Source organism: Diabrotica virgifera, chromosome 6 (genome assembly GCF_917563875.1).
Source record: "Diabrotica virgifera virgifera chromosome 6, PGI_DIABVI_V3a".
Taxonomy (NCBI): Eukaryota; Metazoa; Arthropoda; class Insecta; order Coleoptera; family Chrysomelidae; genus Diabrotica; species Diabrotica virgifera.
Window position 1 is genome coordinate 234491017 of NC_065448.1, and position 20824 is coordinate 234511840.

Below are 20824 nucleotides of genomic sequence, written 5' to 3' on the forward strand. Positions count from 1 at the left end.
TATCTCTCACAATCTTTACATATTCTTCAGGGACTCCTTTCTTATTGAGTGCCCACCACAATCTCTTGAGGACTCTCTATCATATGCTTTCTCAAGATCAATGAATACCATATGAGCGTTGGTCTCTTTATTCCTGTATTCTTCCATCAGTTGCCTTACAATGAAAATTGCATCTGTTGTTGATCTGCCCTGCATAAAGCCAAATTGATTCTCGGATATTTCGGTCTCTTCACGTATCCGTCTATCAATTACTCTTTCCCATATTTTCATGGTGTGGCTAAGCAAAGCAGTTTTATAGCCCTGTATTTTTTACATTGTTGTATATCTCCCTTGTTTTTGTAGACAGGTACTATATAATACTGCTTCTCCATTCGTCTGGCATTTGTCCAACTTCCATAATTCTATTAAATAAACTTGCTAGCCACCTTGTTCCTGTCTCTCCCAGTGCTCTCCATACTTCCCCAGGAATATCATCTGGTCCTACCGCTTTTCATTTCTTTATTTTGTGAAGCGCTTGAGCCACTTCCTCGTTTGTAATTTTGGTGACCATTGCTGCTACTGTCTCTGTTGACTCTACAGGCTGTCTGTCAAATTCTTCATTTAATAAGCTGTCAAAGTACTTTCTCCATCTCTTTTTGACATCCTTTGACATATAATAACATACAATTACATAAATGGTATTTATGTAATTATGTAAGTAATGGATAAAGATATTTTTGGTACACTCTGTAGGTATATTAATCACTGAAAGGAAATGTTTAGGTATAAGAAACTGCGGGATAGGAAAGTATCTAATAAAAAATAATATTCTTGAATTACCAATATATATGTTTCGTTCATTAACCTTATTTTAGGCGTAGATCAATTAAAATATCGCAATTTGAACGTTTTCAACTTCAACGAGGTAATTTGAAGTTCAATAGCACCGAAAAATCAGATCGTTGATCGTTGGGAGGAGCTGTCAAAAGAATGCGGCGAAAAAAATTTCGTGAAACTATAATTATTATGTCATATTGATTTTAACATCTTTGATTATTGGTACGAGGTTTATGTAATATGACAGGAAATCAATACGAATGGTATTATAGTATTATTGGGTTTTCCCTATATAACTAATAACACTAATATGTATGTTTTTAGAGAAATATTCAACCCAACCTAAATATATCCACTAAATACATCTATTTCAATACTTTTGTATGTTTACTCATATACAGGGTGGGCCAAAGAAAACAGTCCACCTCGATAGTTGGCAGCAGTTATTGGGTTTTAAGGAAATGCCGAAACAAGTCGATTTTTATTTTTAAATCGAAATTTTTTGATATATATTTTATACTAGTGACGTCATCCGTCTGGCCGTGATGGCGTAAGCGATTTTTTTAATGGGAATACGGGTCGTGTTGTAGCTCATTTGAAAGGGTGTCCAATTATCTATTTAGGAATATAAAAATTAATATCATTATTTATACACAGTGGCAAAAAAATAATTTTTCAATTAAATTAATTGAAGCAAAAAGGAGAATGTGTGTAATTCTTTAACTCAAAATGCATTCTATTTAAAAAATGTTTATTTGCCAAATAAATATGGCTTTTCGCTTAAATTAAATGTTCAATCTGCCAAAAGGTAGGCAAGAGGCTGTTTGTGATTTAATTTAAGCGAAAAGAAATGTTTATTTGTGAAATTTTCTGACAGCAGTACAATGTATTTTGAGTTAAATAAATTACATAAATTCTGTTTTTTGCGTCAATTAATTTAATTTAAAGTTGTTTTTTGGTCACTTTGTATAAATAATGATATTAATGTTTATATTACTGAATATAGAATTGAACACACTTTCAAATGAGCTACCACACGACCCCTATTCCCATTTAAAAAAATCATCGATTACGTCATCACGCTCAGATGGATGATGTCACTATAAATACTGCCAAATATCGAGGTGGACTGTTTGCTCTGGCTGACCGCATGAAAATATGTTAACATCTACCTAATGTCGCTTTACAAATTTATATGTTAATCAAGAACCATAACAGGTACCTATTATTGATGTCATAATTTCAACTAGTGGGCTAGTTTCATTTACTACACATAATGTTACTGATAATGATCTGATTCAAAATCGAAAACGTGCTGGTGTTTTTATTCTACTTGGATGACTTTTTTAAAATTTTAATAAATTTTATGCCATTATACAAATCGAAGTAAGTTTTAGACGACTTTATGTAAGTTTTAAACATAATACCCCATCATAATAATATATCTATTAAAATAACTTTCAGCTTGTGGGTCTAAAATTGATCATTATCATAATAATACAGTGATGAGCGCGGTAATAATCAGCAAAATAATGCAAAAGATGGAAAATATAATACTTTGTAAAATAAACTGAGATGAAACTAGTCGAGGTGGAAAATTTAGCGATAGAAACCGATATATTGATATTATATTGATAGCTTGATAGTTTCCCACCTTTAGACGTATCAGTGGAGTATGTCAACTTAAACTGTCACTGTCACAATTGTAGTTGCCAAACTTGCCCGATACGTCTAAAGGTGGGAAACTATCAATACAATAGTAAAGTAAAAGATGGTTTTTGCTTGTTTTCGATTCAGAAGGATGCACAATTCCTTTACAGCTGTTTCTGCCTTATAGGCTTCCTCCTCAGCAGAGCAGCGTGAACACCTCTGAAGCGAAAACCACCTAGCCCATCTATTGACTTTTCAGTTTGTTATCAATACAATGTTAATTTATCGGTTTCTATCGCTAAATTTTCCACCTCTCGATTTATTTCACAATGTATTATATTTTCCATCTTTTGCGTTATTTTGCCGGTTATTATCACGCTCATTACTGTATATGTATTAAAATAACTTTCAGCATGTGGGTATGAAATTGATCACTCTCTACAAAATCGACTCTTTCAAAAGTCCCTTTCTTTGGCGAAATCAATGTATTTTTTCTCTGGCTAGTGAATATAATTATGAAAATAAAAACCCTTTTTATATATTAATAGTTCAGAGAAATAAGGAAAAAAATATCCTGTTGGTGACACAACCCCTTCCAGGCCGAAAAAATTTTTTTTGAGTAGTATGGACATCTATAATAATAACCTATATGTTTCCTGCAGCCGATTTTGATGATATACATAGATATAAACAAATGAAGATCAAAAAATCGTAAATTTTCGCTTTTTTCGTCTATTACCAAAAAGTTAAGCATTTTAAACAAAGAGAATAAGAAACTCATAAATCGTATAAAAAGCTTCAAAATGGCGTCCGCTAAATATATCTATCCTAATTGATTGCTTAGAAAATTGCAAAATATATCATAAATTTTGAGTTTTTATAAATATTCATAACTTATGTAGAAATTAACTTAGAACCTTCTTATTACACTGAATGCTGAGAGTTCTGGTGCGTAAATCATACCCTAAATTTTAAAACAATTGGTCGAACAGTTTAAAATTTATTTCATTTGTTTATCCAAAATAAAATTTTTTTGCAACACTATAAGTCAGAAAATGATGAAGTTACAATAATACTTTTAGTCCAGAAAGCCACTGCGCATCCGCTAGGAAAAATATTCTAATTCGGATTTTTTGCACAATCTTACTCAAAAAGGACTCCTTTTAACAAATTTGCATGTTGCCAGGACCAAAAGGTGGTCAAAAATTTTTTAAACGTTTTTTTGTTTAAATCTTGAATGGGTTGCATGTGAGAGTTCATTTTAAATGAAGTAAAAGTCAGACTTACTCTCAATCTTTATTATAACTTCCGACGACCGGTTTCGCTCTTTAAACTTTGTAGAGCATCTTCAGGTCAAAGGTAACAAGTTACAAAATGCTACAAATAAAAACCAGAATTAGCACATTGTCTGGTTGTAAAAGATGCTAAAGATCCATATGATCAAGCCAATGTTAAATAACATACATAAAAGTAGCGAAGTAGCATACCAATGCACATGCAAGCATTCATGGGGGTGGTGGTACAAAACTTCCCTCAAACGCGACAACATGCGCAGAAGTATGCTATATATAATCATGCAATCATAACGTGTCGTACTTACATTCGGATACAAGGTGCCATCAACTCAGTTTTCATTATCATGATGTTTCTTTTAAAGTTATGTTAACGGGATAAGGTGGAATAGACGGGCGATGCAGCAAAGGTAAACAAATCTATGGGAATTAGGAGTTCTTGAGGGTGATGAGATAGTTGGTGCAAGTTAACCAGCAAATCTATGTCTGTTGTTATGTTTGTGTAAATCAAATTAGTGAATGACTTTTTTACAATTTTAATGTGAGTTGATTTTAAAGATTTTATTTTATTTTATTTTATTTTAATTTTATATATATTTATATGTATATTAAAGAATTCTATTTATTATTAATGTAAGATTGACAACGTTTGGATCGTAAATGTATTGAGTAATTATTGTGTATGTTAGACTTTGATTGTGCAGTTGTAAAATGATTATTTTAAGGTCAAAACCAGATCTGTGACGTGTACTGCTCGTGTGGGACTATTGTTCTAATAAGAGGAGTAGGGTGATCGAAAGCTTATTAATTGTAGTTAAAATGCCATATCGGCAGTCAAATAATAAATAGCAATACAAAGTAAAAAGGTGGATTTAAATTAAATTAAAAATTAAAAATTAAAACAGCAATGTAGGCAAACAAAGCATTACAATTTAATAGTGGAGAATAAAACATTACAATTTAATAGTGGAGAATTGGAATAGAATTGTAATGTTTTGTTTGCCTACATTGCTGTTTTAATTTTTAATTTTTAATTTAATTTAAATCCACCTTTTTACTTTGTATTGCTATTTATTATTTGACTGCCGATATGGCATTTTAACTACAATTAATAAGCTTTCGATCACCCTACTCCTCTTATTAGAACAATAGTCCCACACGAGCAGTACACGTCACAGATCTGGTTAAAATCAACTCACATTAAAATTGTAAAAAAGTCATTCACTAATTTGATTTACACAAACATAACAACAGACATAGATTTGCTGGTTAACTTGCACCAACTATCTCATCACCCTCAAGAACTCCTAATTCCCATAGATTTGTTTACCTTTGCTCCATCGCCCGTCTATTCCACCATATCCCGTTAACATAACTTTAAAAGAAACATCATGATAATGAAAACTGAGTTGATGGCACCTTGTATCCGAATGTAAGTACGACACGTTATGATTGCATGATTATGTATAGCATACTTCTGCGCATGTTGTCGCGTTTGAGGGAAGTTTTTTACCACCACCCCCATGAATGCTTGCATGTGCATTGGTATGCTACTTCGCTACTTTTATGTATGTTATTTAACATTGGCTTGATCATATGGATTTTTAGCATCTTTTACAACCAGACAATGTGCTAATTCTGGTTTTTATTTGTAGCATTTTGTAACTTGTTACCTTTGACCTGAAGATGCTCTACAAAGTTTAAAGAGCGAAACCGGTCGTCGGAAGTTATAATAAAGTTTGAGAGTAAGTCTGACTTTTACTTCATTTCGTTTTTTTGTTTGTTTTTTTCCTAAAATTATTTTTTTGCATGGAAAAAAGTTTTTTTTAGGTTTTTTGGATCATTCCAAACAGAAAAGGTCTTTAGTGACTTTTCTCTAAAAATGATAGTTTTTGATATATAAGCGATTAAAAATTGAAAAATTGCGAAATCGGCAATTTTTAACTCTCAAAAACTATGTGAAAAACTGAAAATTTGAATGTTGCCAAGGTAGGTAGATATTCTTTAAACATCGATTGATGAAATCCCGAAGAGTTTTTTGCAATACAATATTCAAAACTCCTTTGTTTTTTAATTGCTAATCAAGCGTGCGCGACACTATTTTCCACCGACAGTATGGTGCAAATGAAAGGAATAAATTTGTTATTTTGTAAACCGGCGACTTTAAAAAAAAATCCCGAAACAGGTCGATTTTTATTTTTAAGTTATGATATTGTGGCATATATGGTATACCAGTGACGTCATCCGTCTGGGCGTGATGACGCAATCTATGATTTTTTTAAATGAGAATAGGGGTAGTATGGTAGCTCATTTGAAAGGTTCTTTAATTCTCTATTCAGTAATGTAAAAATTTACATAATTATTTATACAAGGTGTCCTTCTACTTCTTTTTTTGTCAAATAATTTAATTTAATAAACAATTTTGGACACCCTGTATAAATAATTATGTAAATGTTTATATTGCTGAATAGAGAATTGAAGAACCTTTCAAATGAGCTAGCACACGACCCCTATTCTCATTAAAAAAATCATCGATTACGTTATCACGTCCAGATGGATGACGTCACTAGTATACCATATATGCCACAATATCATAACTTAAAAATAAAAATCGATCTGTTTCGGAATTTTTTTTAAAGTCGCCGGTTTACGAAATAACGAATTTATTCCTTTCATTTGCACCATACTGTCGGTGGAAAATAGTGTCGCGCACGCTTGATTAGCAATTAAAAAACAAAGGAGTTTTGAATACTGTATTGCAAAAAACTCTTCGGGATTTCATTAACCGATGTTTAAAGAATATCTACCTACCTTGGCAACATTCAAATTTTCAGTTTTTCACATAGTTCTTGAGGGTTAAAAATGGCCGATTTCGCAATTTTTCAATTTTTAATCGCTTATATGTCAAAAACTATCATTTTTAGAAAAAAGTCACTAAAAAACTTTTCTATTTGGAATGATCCAAAAAACCTAAAAAAACTTTTTTCCATGCAAAAAAATTAATTTTAGGAAAAAAACAAAAAAAAACGTTTAAAAAATGTTTGACCACATTTTGGTCCTGGCAACATGTACATTTGTTAAAAGGAGTCCTTTTTGAGTAAGATTGTGCAAAAAATCCGAATTAGAATATTTTTCCTGGCGGATGCGCAGTGGCTTTCTGGACTATTTGGATAGTTTATGAAAGAAGATTTACACTATTAATTTAATTAAAAAAGAAGTGACAAAAAGTAACTCTAACTATTGCAAAATTATTTTGCAAGAGCATGTGAATTAAAAAAGAGGGGGGTTAACTTCGTTCCTAATTGTCCTAGGACTATTGTATTTCTTTGCTAAATGTGTATAAAAATTCAGTCTTTTTAAATTTCAAAAAATAATTTTTCTATGGGTAACGGTTTAAAAGTTATTTTAATCGTTATAAGTAAGCAAAAAATCGATATGTTTTGCAAAATAATTTTTCCACCTACCTCTACCGAAAGTATACTTTTCCGGACCTGATTGTAGGGAGTAAAGTTGTACTTTTCCTCCCTAGGGAGGAGAATATTTTTCCTCCCTAGGGAGGAAAAGTAAAAGTGACGTCATGGTATTTCATTCATGAAATGTAAGTTATTGACGCCCTGTACAATATCTATTTTCTATTATGTAAGTTTCTATACATTTTAACGTTTATTTATAAAACACTTTCTATTTTGCAGAATGGTAAAAAACAGTAAATTGTTATTTTGATTTAACAATGTTTACATTATTAATTTGACTTATATTTGACAGTTGACAGTTATATTGTACGTACTTGTTAGTTTTAGTTCTAATTTTATTGGTTAGTTACATAAATAAATTAAGTAAAAATGAAAAAATGACTTGTTATTTGAGGAAGGTGGAAAAACCATATGTATAACATGGGAGTAAAGTGCCTTTTCCTCCCTTGTTATACAAATAGCTATTACACTGTTTAAAATTACTTTTTGTCATTTGTTTAATTAAGTTAATAACATAAATGTTCTTCTTTCATAAACTGTCCGAGATGTTATTGTAACCTCATAATTTTTTGACTTATAGTGTTGCAAAAAAAAATGAATTTGCGATAAACAAATTAAATAACTTTTAAACTATTTGACCAATTGATTTGAAATTTAAAATATAATTTAAGCACATGAAGTCTCAGCATTCCGTTTAATAAGAAGGTTCTAACTTAATTTTTACATAAGGTATGACATTTAAAAAATCTCAAAATTTATGATTTATTTTGCAATTTTCTAAGCAACAAATAAGGATAGACATATTCAGCGACCGCCATATTGAAGTTTTTTAAATGATTTATGAGTTTCTTATTCTCAAATTTGTTTGGAATGCTTCACTTTTTAGTAATAGACGAAAAAAGCGAAAATTTACCGTTTTTTGATCTTCGTTTGTTTATAACTATGTATATCATCAAAATCAGCTGCAGGAAACATATAGGTTATTATTATACATGTCCATACTACTCAAAAAATTTGGTTTCGGCCTGGAGGTGGATGTGTCATAAGAAAAATCTTATTTCTCTGGACTATAATGCTTTACGACCATACTAATCCATTTCAGTATTATAGTGTACTTGATAAGAGTGCTATAATATAATGATCCTCAATTTACTTCATTTATCTGTATTAGATCCTAACCGTGATACAGTAATGATGTAACCTAATACAATGGTATTATAGCATTAACCTTGAGAAAGGTGTAAACATATCCTTCGAATATAGGCCTAATTACCCAAATTTTTTAATGTTTCGCTTCCGATTGTCCGTTATCGATCCATCTTCATTATGGCGTTTTTGGTTTACAAGCTCAGCGAAGGTCTTAGTAATTGAAACTTTCGAGGTTCCTCTATTTGTTTATCTGATATATCAACATAAGAATTTTTTTCCGCTTTTCAATTCAATTTTTTTGATACAAATCAGAGTATTTTGAATCAGAGTATTCGTATTGAGATAGTAACTACAATAATTGATTCAGATAATTTTTGCTATAGTTATGTAGCTAGGCTGTGGCCACAGATTATAAATGGTTCTTGAAAGAGTGGCTAAACATAATATTATGGTAATATCATTAGTATGGTGTTCTACCAATAATAACAAACCTTTACGGGAATCAAAGAGCACAAATTGTAATAGATAAGGAACCCAGTACACAAATTGAAATCAGGAGAGGAGTTAGGCAGAGATGTATTGTGTCTCCGTTACCATTTAATGTACATTTGGCTCCGTGCGTCTCTTCTCTATCTACAGTCACGTGACACGCAGTCAGATTTTGTAAGGACGTTTTAACATTGAGGCCCGGTTGTACAATCGAATTTCAACTCTGGCTCAGCGCCATTACCGAGTTCAGGGCAAGAAGTGCGTTGTACATACAAAGTTTAATTCTTGAACTTGGTTTAAGCTCGGGTTCAGCTGAGCGGTCGATATTCGACGGTTCAACGCTGGTTCAAGGATTTTTAACCTCACATTTTGGTCATTGTCAAACTTTTGTCAAAGGAAATCATAATATTTACACCTTAAAAATGAACATCAACATCATTGAAAATGAAAAACTGAAGATTTTCTGGAAATGATAAATATTGTAGAAGGGAGGAGAACACAGAAACAGTGTAGGGCTAGAGAAAATCATTTTGAAAAATGGAATGATAATGAATTTTTGCAAAGATTCTGGATATCTAAAGATGCTGTTCACTATTTGCATGAAACTATTGCTCGTAAAATAAATAGGTAAGAACGAAAACAAATGGCAAATTTGTTATTAATCGATATTAATAACATTTCAAGAAACAAGCTGTATCTTCCAAGAACATAGTTTTTATTGCATTGTGCAGTGATAGGTGCATAAACTCCCTAGGTTTTTTGCAGTGATATAGATCCATAGTTATAGCTGGTTTTAAGTATATAAAAGGTTCCTTTTTGCAACTTGTGGGTGATTGTGAAGCAAATGTAGAAAATGATTTTGCTAATTTATTAATAAATCTAAAATTAATTATATTTGTACCATGTTTATATACATATCACTTTATATAATCATGATTACAAACCAATTTCCATTCTGAAATTATTTAAATACCCTACCTACTTCCCTAGAATAAGGCCCGGTCTTTTCACCTCCGAATAAAAGTTATTCGGAGGTTTATTTGATAGATTTACATGTAATCTGCCGGATAAACTTCATAATAAATAGTTATTTTTAGGTAAAAAGACCGGGCCTAAGAAAAATATTAACATATTTGAGTGAATTTGGTGTCATAGCTGTAAACAGTGATCTATAAGAAGAGAATGTGAAGAATTGAATTGAATTAGTATCTTTTGGTGGGTGGTAGTGGTTATGGAGTCAAGAATAACCTGACACACCATTACACAATCCTTCATTGCCAGCTGATTTTTTTTAATGAGGCTCAATGAGAATGCAGAGAAGCAATTGAATGGATCTACCGAATAAGGAGTGCCATGTGATTCGTTTTTAAGAAATTGAACAAAAATTGTTAAAATTATAATATGTAATGGTAAATTTATGCTTAAGGGTTACTTATTACTACAGTATGTAACTCACTGTACTGTGTACTGTATTACTAACCCTTAAAATGTATAAATTTACCATTATTATAATTTTAGCAGTTTTTGTTCGGTTTCTTAAAAACGAATCACATGGCACTTGTTATTCAGCAGACCCATTCAATTGTAATTGCAACATCAGTGTTGCACAATATTGCAATGCTTTTTAATGACTCTACCCATACTATAAGAAGAAGGGCAATGGAAGGAGCAAGGAAATTAGATAATAATATAACAACACTTCAGCTTATGCATAATATTTTGATAATCTATTAAATTAATGTACAATAATTTATTAATAAAAGTAAAATTAATTATGTTTTAAAATACTTATATCACTTTATTTAATAATTATACAAACTAATTTACGTTATCAATTATTTTAATGACATCTACACTCGGAAAAATGAAAGAATACCCATGAACGATCACATCAATCACTTATTTTGTATTTGCTGTCTCTTTCTATAAATAAGAAGCATTTGTTGTTATCGAAAAAGATAGGAAATACAAAATAAGTGATTGATGTGATCGTTCATGGGTATTCTTTCATTTTTCCGACTGTATATACTTCCCTAGAATACGACAAAAATATTAACATTTTTTGGTGATTTTGATATAGCTATAAACAGTTAATATGCATATGAAAAAAAGTGTGAAAAACTGGATGAGTATTTTTAGGATAGTAATAATGGTTTCAGAGTTAAGAAATACCTGGTAACACCCTAAGTGTATGTTAAAAGTGGAATATAGAAAAAGTGCGAGCAAAGAGGTGAAATCAAACTACTACTGGAAAACAGAGTATGAATGTACACTAAGACAATCCTCAATCACCAGCTGAAAATTTATTTAATGGGGCATAAATTAGAACCAGGAATCCAATATAAAGGACATTTGGAATATAGAAAAGGTGGTCTTTGGGATAAGGGTAAAGTTAGAACGCATAGAAGCAATTGTAATTTTAACATCAATGTTACACAATATTGCAATGCTTTTTAATAATCCTTTATCCATACTACATTAACACGAGGAAGTAACAATGGCATTAGCCGAAAATGTAGAAAATCTAACGTCTAGAGAATCATGAGAAGTACAGTTTGTCAAACGTAGGAAATAAAAGAGTTTGAAAATCTTGTGCATGAATACTTTGGTAATTTATTAAATTAACCTACATAGAAATACCTACCTACATATTTTATTCATTTTTAGATGATTTTGACATCATAGCTATAAACAGGTAGATATCTATATATAAGAAGAAATCGAATGTGAAGAAGTGGATTTATGTTAGTAAAATATATTACAAAAGAATACTTCCAATCATTTTCTTTAACCATTGTGTGTGTTCAGTGTTATATAGGGTTGGAATGTGGACATTAAGGCAAAAACAATTGACCATCTGAGGCATTCAACCTGTGGTTACAGACAAGAATTGTGTTCGATGTCTGTTTTTGCAGCTGCCCATTGTGATATCCTGGCTGCAATTGCATCGTTTCTGTTAATTTAGAAATTTAAACATACATATAACAATAACTATGAGATATTTGTAAACATAACTTACTATCTGCTACAATCAATGGCTTAGATAAATTTATTTAATTTCACTTTATTTTCTACAATTTTGCTGTATTGTTTGGCCAAAGATACCAATATTTCGCCTTTTTGAGCGGTGAAATTGTTTCTACAAACAATTTTTTACAAAATGAAAATACACACATTGTAATAATATCCTTTATGTACTTATAATACCTATTCAAATGGTCTGTTCACAAATTTAACGTATAAAATCGATTTAACTAATAAACTAAACGATAAAAAATACCGATTAAAATAATAGCAGTAATATAAAAGAATTATATTGACAAAAACCAAATAATAATACATAAATGGCGGGAAAATTTATGTCGAAAATTGAGGGGAATTGCTTTGAATACGCATGCCTTACGTTGCCAACCTTACCAAAATTTGTATGAACCTTGGCTTAACTGAACTTGGCATTGAACAACCCGAATGAAGTTAAACCGACGCTCAAAATTGAACCCGGTTCAACTAAGCGATCGCTTAAGCCACCAATGTACAATCGGGCCTGAGTCTTATGGGGTTATTTTGTTAAACTTGAATATTTTATTTTGTAGTGATAATAACTGAACACAATTGTTAAAATTCATTAGTTATTAATTTATAGTGTAATTTATAGTGCATCAAAAATATTTTCTTTTTGGTTAATAAAGATTTATTGACATAATCTGCGAGAGTGAGGTTATGTATACATAATCAAACTGATAATCAATATTGGAAAGTGAAGAATTTATATCAGATTAAGGGGATGGGTACGTATTTTCGGCTGCAATGCTATTCAAATGGGGATTAATTTTTTTCGAATCCTGAGAAAACTGATAAATATTTTTGAAAAATTTAAACGCACAATGAAAGATTACCTTCTTACCGAGGGTCAAAAGTCTCTGAAAACTTCTATAATGTATATTTTAATTAATTACAGGAGTGAAAAACTAAGAGAAAATGTAGTGTGATTTTTAATTTCAAATATCTCATTCAAAAGAAACTTTTTATTTATTCTAAGGTACTTTCGGCCCTCGATAATAATTTAGTCTTTCATTCTACGTTTAAATTTTTTAAAAATATTTATCAGTTTTTTTCAGGATTCGAAAAAAATTGACACTATGTCCGTGGTGATATTTTCCAAATCGAACATTCCCTATCTTTGTCATACAACGCACTGAGTCAAATAGAATATGATGACAAGACAGTGACTATTGACTGAATATTTTGAGTTGTTGATTAAATAATATTAAAAGTGTATTTGATAAATAATTGATTTAAGACGTGATCTTAATAAAAAGTTATTTATTGTTTATTATTATTTATGGAAGATCCAAGCACATCAGGATATATTCTGTGATCCAAGTTTTTTTTGTTAAAGATGTTCAAAATTGTAAGCGTTTCATAGTAACAATATATTATTAAAAAATCATAGGCCTGGATCCCGCGTATGAAAAAAAATTGATTAATAGCAAGCTGAAAATTTGTTAAGAGCTTAAGGGTGTCTAGTCGGACAAACTTTGATATATGGGAACACTCGAACAGGGAAAGTTTTAATTGTGGAACAGGTTAAAAATTTGAAACGGTCAGACCACGAAAACGGCACATGTATTTTGTCCGACAGAACATACTTAAACTCTTCGAACAGAGATTAAACTCTCATGCAAAAATCAGCTTGCTATTTATGACCAAATGGGCGTTTTAATAAGTGGAACATGCAGAATATGTCAAATGACAGGAATTATGACAGGTGATAAATAGCAGTCTGATTTTGCATGAGAGTTTAATCTCTGTTCGGAGAGTTTAAGTCTGTTCTGTCGGACAAAATAAATGTGCCGTTTTCGTGGTGTGACCGTTCCAAATTTTTAACCAGTTCCACAATTAAAACTGCCCCTGTTCCAGTGTTCCCATATATCAAAGTTTATTTGACTAGACACCCTTAAGCTATTAACAAATTTCCAGCTTGCTATTAATCAACTTTTTTTTCATACGCGGGATCCAGACCTATCACTTTAACACTTTTCCTCTTTTCTCCATTGAGTATTAGTTTTTGTTGTACATATAAATTATTATCACAAATTACAATCACTGAATACATAGTTAGTGAAAAAATTATCACATTTATTAACTGAATTAATAATTTGCAATTATACAAATAACAGTTATCCAAGAACATTCAAAAGCCATCTCTTTAAAGCTAATGATGACATTGTCAAGTAGAATGACATTCTAGTAATGTTTACATATCCATACCAGTGTGAATTTTACTACACGTAAATTGCCGTGTAAAGACAGAAAAAGTAGGGATAACCGTAAAATATTTGGAATTATGTACCGATGGCCTTAAGTGCGTTTTTATTTCCTGTTAATATTAATACATAATATCACTAGCGTGGCACGGCAGTTTTTTGAAATTTCCCATTTAAACATACCCAGAGCGTCCCTACAAACTTTCAAAAAACCGCCACCATGAGCAGGCCAGTCGATTTTGCTTTAACACTTTGTTAACGCTCGGAGCGAATAGTGAAGCCATTTTTAAAGAAGCGCTACTATCTCAAAGTGAATGAATAATAATTAACGGAAGATCTATTCATAACATAAGGTACGCAGATGACACCGTGATTATGGAAAGCTCAGCTAAACGGCTCAAATGACTTCTACACAAAACAAATTCTGTGAAAAATAAGGAATACCTAAATATTAATATAAAAACTGCCAATACATGATAACAACAAAGAAAATAAATATACAAACAAACATACATTTGATAATGTACCGATAGAAAGGGTCGATAAATACAAATTAATTGCTTTTGTAAAAATGAAAGCTATTTTCAGCAACAAAGACCTTCTAAGGAAAATAAAAGAAAAGTGGAAAGATCCCAGAAACGGCAGCATGACAATTTTCAAAATATCTTAAGAGCAAATTCCATTTAGACTACCTTAAAGAGAAAGACAGAAGCAATTTGGATTTGCTTATATTATCTAGTTATGTATGAGTAAAACGAGGAATATGTTTTGTGGCATTAATATTATTATAAATAGTGTACTCTGCATAAGTTAAATACAAAAATAAAGTATAATACTTTTTCAAGTTTTTAATAATTAAAATTAGAAAATTGCGGCCGAACTTTCCCACACATCGACACTTTTTCAGGTCAACAACACACAAAGTTCGATCATCCGTAGCTTCTCACACAAAATGTGCCATTTTGAATAAAACTATTTGTCTATTGAAAATCATTTACTGTGTACATTTTCTCATAATGAAAGCTTCATGCACCCATAAAAAGTACTAAATGAGTAGGGAAACAAATAAATATTAATTTATCCATAGCTATGTTAACACAAGATTACTTCATTAAATGTTGGTTAGGTGAACACTCTTCAACAGTTTGCTATTTAAGTTTCTGGGGAGTGAAAGGTTTAATAAAATGGATAGAAATAAATAAGGGTATATAATATTAGAACAATATTCTGGACCGAGCCACGGAACCAGTACCAAACTTGCCAAAAAATATTAAAATAAGATATTGTGTAGAAATAGATAGGTAAGAATTTTATATATATTATAGTCCAGTAACTGAAGCTTTTCACCTAGCAATTTTTACAGAATGGATCGATTTGCTTGAAAATTTGAGAATAAGTAGTGGATAGTCCAAGGATCAAAATCTATATGATGCCGAAAGGCGCTTTTACCATGGGGATGGTTGCCACCCCATCTCGGGGGTGGAAATCTTTTTGATCGCAAAAGTTTATAAAAACATTCATTCATTGAGCAAAAAATATTCCACACATTTTTTTGATAAAATTAATAGTTTTCGATTTATTCGCTATCGAAAGGGTTAGCTTTATATCGAAAAAATCAATGTTTTCCGATATACTCATTTACGATTCATTCAATTTTTGTCGTAGAAAAAATTTTGTCAAACCATGTTCTTGGGAATTTAATAACCTAGAATTTCATATTGGAACATTTTTTCGTATCTCTGATGCTTATCTTTCTATTCTGAAGGAAATGGCATTTTTTACCAAACTACAAATATTCGTTATTCGCTTTTAACTACAGTTTTTTAAACACTAATCATTGGCCGTTTTTTGTGTCGGTCAGTGTATTTATTCAATAATACTCGATATAATTCCGGTAATCAGTCGAAGATTCTAAAAGTAGGACATTCATCTAAACTGGATCCAATACAGACACTTAAATATATTCACATTTATTTTGTTGTCTAAATTATATACGTCAATTTTCATTTTTAGTAATTTAACATAAATCTCCTAAAAAATATCTGACCTGATAGCTCCTTAAACCCGAATATTATTTTTTTTAATTAAAAATGCAGATGTTTTATCGAATTTCGCATAATGTAAACCTCCCCCAATTCTCCAAAGAACTTTCTTATGCTTTGTTTAGGCCGTCCATAGTCGTTTAAGATCTAAATTTGAAATTTGGGGTTTTCGTTCTGCTTGATGGCCCCTCTCCGGCCTGTCGAAATTAATTATTCACAATTTTCGAGTTAATTACTTAATTTGGGGAGTAATTTGCAAGTAAAATTGGATCTTCGGATGCCTCCATTTTTTCCTCCTAATCTCAATTAGAAACGATAATTTCACGGATTTGTGGATCATCGAGTGTTTCAACCTTTTTTTACCTACTTTCGTTTATTACGTCGGGGGATATTAACTGAACTCCTCGAAAATATACTAAAATAAAAAATTTGAAAAAAACATTTTTAAGAAACGCTTTTCTTTAGTTACGATTGACTAAAATTAAAAATATTATTAAAAAATCAACTAAAGAGCAAAAAATAAAAAAATTCAAACTCGAATTCAACTATTATTCGAAAGAAACTGTTAGACAGATAAGATTAAATATACAAAAATCTCACACAATCGTTAAAAAATTGAAAAAATCTAACACATTCTTTAAAGAAAAGCGTGGTGCGAAAACCGTTTAGGCCGATGTCAGATTATGCGTTTTGACCGGATGCGTTTCCGCCGCATCCGGTGAAAACGCATAGTGTGACAGATCCGTCCGGTTGCGTTGGAAACGGATGCGTTTTGAGTCATCGGTACGCGCTTACAAACTGCACCAGACTAAACGCATAGTGTGACAGGTCGGTCCGGTTGCGTCGGAAACGGATGCGTTTTCACCGCATCCGGTCAAAACGCATAATGTGGCATCGGCCTTATTCGATGAAGACGCGCCACGCTTTTCTTTAACGAATGTGTTAGATTTTTTCAATTTTTTAACGAATGTGTGAGATTTTTGTATATTTAATCTGTCTAGATAACAGTTTTTTTCGAATAATCCTTCGAATTTGAATTTTTTTTTATTTTTTGCTTTTTAGTTGATTTTTTTATATTTTTAATTTTAGTCACTCGTAACTAAAGAAAAACGTTTCTTAAAAATGTTTTTTTAATTTTTGATTTTTTAATAATTTTTGGTCTTACGCTTTTCAAACATTAAAATATATCGTCATGTTTATAAAATGAATGTATATGATAGACACATTTTTTGCATTTATTTCAACATTTGTTACATACATTGTAGATTTTCTGTAATTTCTTTATACATTTCTTAAATCAAAATCATTATTTACACCTATTACAATTTTCGCAGTCTTTCCATATCTTCTAATGCTTTACTATTGCACGGTGTAGACCCTGTTAATTTCTCGCCATGCAGTTCTTCGATGCGCAAGCCGTCTAATAATCACACTCGGCTCGTAAGCCTGTCCTTCCGCAAACACTTTCGGGCCCAAATTAATTGTTTCGGGCCTAAACAATAACGTAAAAAGTAAAATTATGTATAGTTCATATAATTAGCTACAATCCTTAAAAGTTTCTAGTGTCTACATTGTAAAAAACATGAGAATTTAAGCATTTCCATTAAAACCTTTTTTTTTTATTTAAACAATTAATAAACATACATTTTTTATTATTGTTGTATTGTTCTCGCGAATGCATATGTCTGCAAATTTTCATTCATTTGCATTAAAGAAAAGTCAATCAAATTAACGTCTAAAGATTTGACCCAAACGATTGAACTAAAGAAAAGCGTTTAATAACAAAGAAGAAACTTACAGCTACTACTGATGACTAGACTTAGGCAAATATGCAAATTGCATATTTTGCATATAATGCATAAAAAATGCAAAAATTTCCAATTTTGCATATTTCTATATAAGTGTGCATAAAGTGCATATAATTATAAATTTTGGTTGTAACTACATATATTTTATATTACTGTAACAAGTAGCTTGGAAATCTCAATATTTTATTTTGTTTTATAATCTCTTGGTACATATTCAAATTTTGGGTACCTGAATGTAGTAACTAATAAAAGAGCGGCTTATTATATGTACACAGTTTTGTCACGTTTTGGTTACAAAGGTTCCAAAATCAGCTAGTTTATATCTCTAGGTAAACATTTTCAATTTGGCGGCCCATTTCGCTTTTGTTGTAAAGTAAGCCGTGAACACGTGTCTTCGTAATTCTGAATAATTATTGTGCTTTGAAAATGCCGCAAATAGACAGTTCAGTGTCGTGGTGTCATTCATAAAATCAAACTATAGTTTTGTTCAGAGAACTATTACTCAATTAGAATCCTCCAAATAATTCTCGTTGTGAGACAGTTCATTTTAAATAAAAGAATTTGAATCACTGTTTCAAAACGTTAAAAGTAATACATATTGGATCGGAAATTTTTCGAAAATTTAAAGCAACCATGGAAAAAAACAGTTGTTATTACCAGATTCTTTCTCAAGTGGTTCAAGTACTAGCTGGGACAATTCTTGAAGCACTTAATTTAGAACCAACTATTATCGTAAATTTGAACAATGCCCCAATTACATCAGTTAATATCGAAAGAAGTTTTTCTATGTAATCAGATAGAAGCCATAAGTATTTGTTAGAAAATTTTGAACAGCATTTGATAATTATTTATTGTATCGCTTCTCGGCCTCTGGCTAAGATCAAAGTGTAGTATCTGTTCTTATCTATTAAAGTGAAAGTCAAAAATCTGTGGCAAAACCAGTGGGACAGTTCAACTTCAAAACTTCGCGAAGTGAAAACGTTTGTAAAACCGTGGAAATCTCAAATTCACAACAGAACTCACCATGACATTGTTACTCGCCTTCGTCTAGGACATACCCGACTTACCCACGGACACATAATTGGTCACACTAATCCCACTTTATGTGAAAACTGTAATATCCCACTAAGTGTTAAGCATGTACTTGCAGAGTGTCCAAAATACCAGTTGCAGAGACAGAACAACCACATCATCGGATCAACAAGTGAAATCTTAGGAGAAAATTGTAAAATTGAACACTTGGTAAAATTCCTTAAAGATATCAATGTATTTAACAAAATCTAACATCTGTAAATAAATTACCTTATGTATATGTATATGTCGCTAATAACCTCCGAGGTTGATGCGACTATTTTGTAAAATAAAAAAAAAAAAAATTATTTATTGTTACCACAATTCGAAATAATATCAATTATTTATTTGTTAAAATATTTAAATATTTAATTAATTAGCTTAGTTAGTAAAATATATACATGTTAATTAATACACCATGTGAAGATATTGTAAATATGTTTGTAAATGAAGAAATATTCTAAATATTTTTTTTAATTACATGCATATTTTCTAGATAAATATGCATCTTTTTGGGTAAATTACTGCAAATTTATGCGCATATTTTATACCTTTTTATTTGCATATTTGCCTAAGTCTACTGATGACATTATAATAAGCAAGATTTAAATAAAAAGGTTCAAAAACTGTTTTCTTATAGCATTTATGAATAATTATGTTTATGTGAGGTTCACAGATATACCCAAGTCTCATCTAATCTATCTATCTAGTCTCTTGTCTCCATCTAGTCTCCAATCCAAGTCTCTTTGTGACAAAATCATTGTTTCAAATAAAAATCTTGTTCAGGCTCTTGAAGGTTCTAAAACGTATAATATGAGTAATAACTGATATAAATTCCTTGAAGATTCTTGAAGACGTACAGCTCATTTTGCTTTGTAGTTATTTTAAACAATATCAAAAAGCAAAAAAATAGTTATTTATGTCATACCGGTTTAATATTGTGTATTTATTACTTCGTTACGAACCACATAATATTATACTTTATGCCCGCACGAGCATAAAGAAATTATTGCAATACGAAACAACAAAAATTAAACATTTCATTTAATCCGTTTAATTATTCAGTTAAAAATAATTTATTACTTATTTCTTGTCGTATTTTTCTTTGGATTTTTTCGGTAACAGATTCTAAGTCGCTTTTTTTGGTTTTTCTTAACTATTTTTTCAGAAATGTCGAATTTCTCTTGCATTCTGACTATTTTTGACAATGTCACATAGAAAAACTTTGTTTGCGTTAATAACAAATTGCTAACCGACATCACTTTCCTAGCAACGGTACTAAATACCTGCTGCGATACAGCACTACTACTACTACTACTATCGGTTTACAGCGTTCTCCGACGCCTTCCGATTCCTAACCGCCATTCTTCTCTGTTTAACCATAGACCTGGAGGGATTTCTCTTTCCTCTAGTTTTTTTAATTCCCCTTCCTCCAGCTTCTTCTCGGCCTTCCTCTTTTTCTTCTTCCTTGTGGTGTCCATGCCAAAATCTGCTTAGGGATCCTGTCATCTGGCATTCTCTGTACATGGCCGTACCATACTAGTTGTTTTGTTATTATGTCATCAATTATTGTATGTATGGCTCCCATAATTTCTCGTATGCTCTCATTTGGTATCCGATTTCTTCTTGATTTGCCTGCTACTCTTCTCCAGAAGTCCATTTCTGATACTAGTAACATTTTCTTTGTTCTTTGTTTCATTGGCCAAACTTCACTGCCATATGTAATTACACTTTTAGGTCTGGTATTGCATATGAACTGTTTGTTCG

General features: G+C 31.1%; 1 pseudogene; it reads left to right on the forward strand.

The window, feature by feature from the left end:
* The first annotated feature begins 18841 nt into the window (after window positions 1-18841).
* On the forward strand, window positions 18842-18946 carry LOC126887542 (U2 spliceosomal RNA; annotated as a pseudogene).
* The last annotated feature ends 1878 nt before the right edge of the window (window positions 18947-20824 follow it).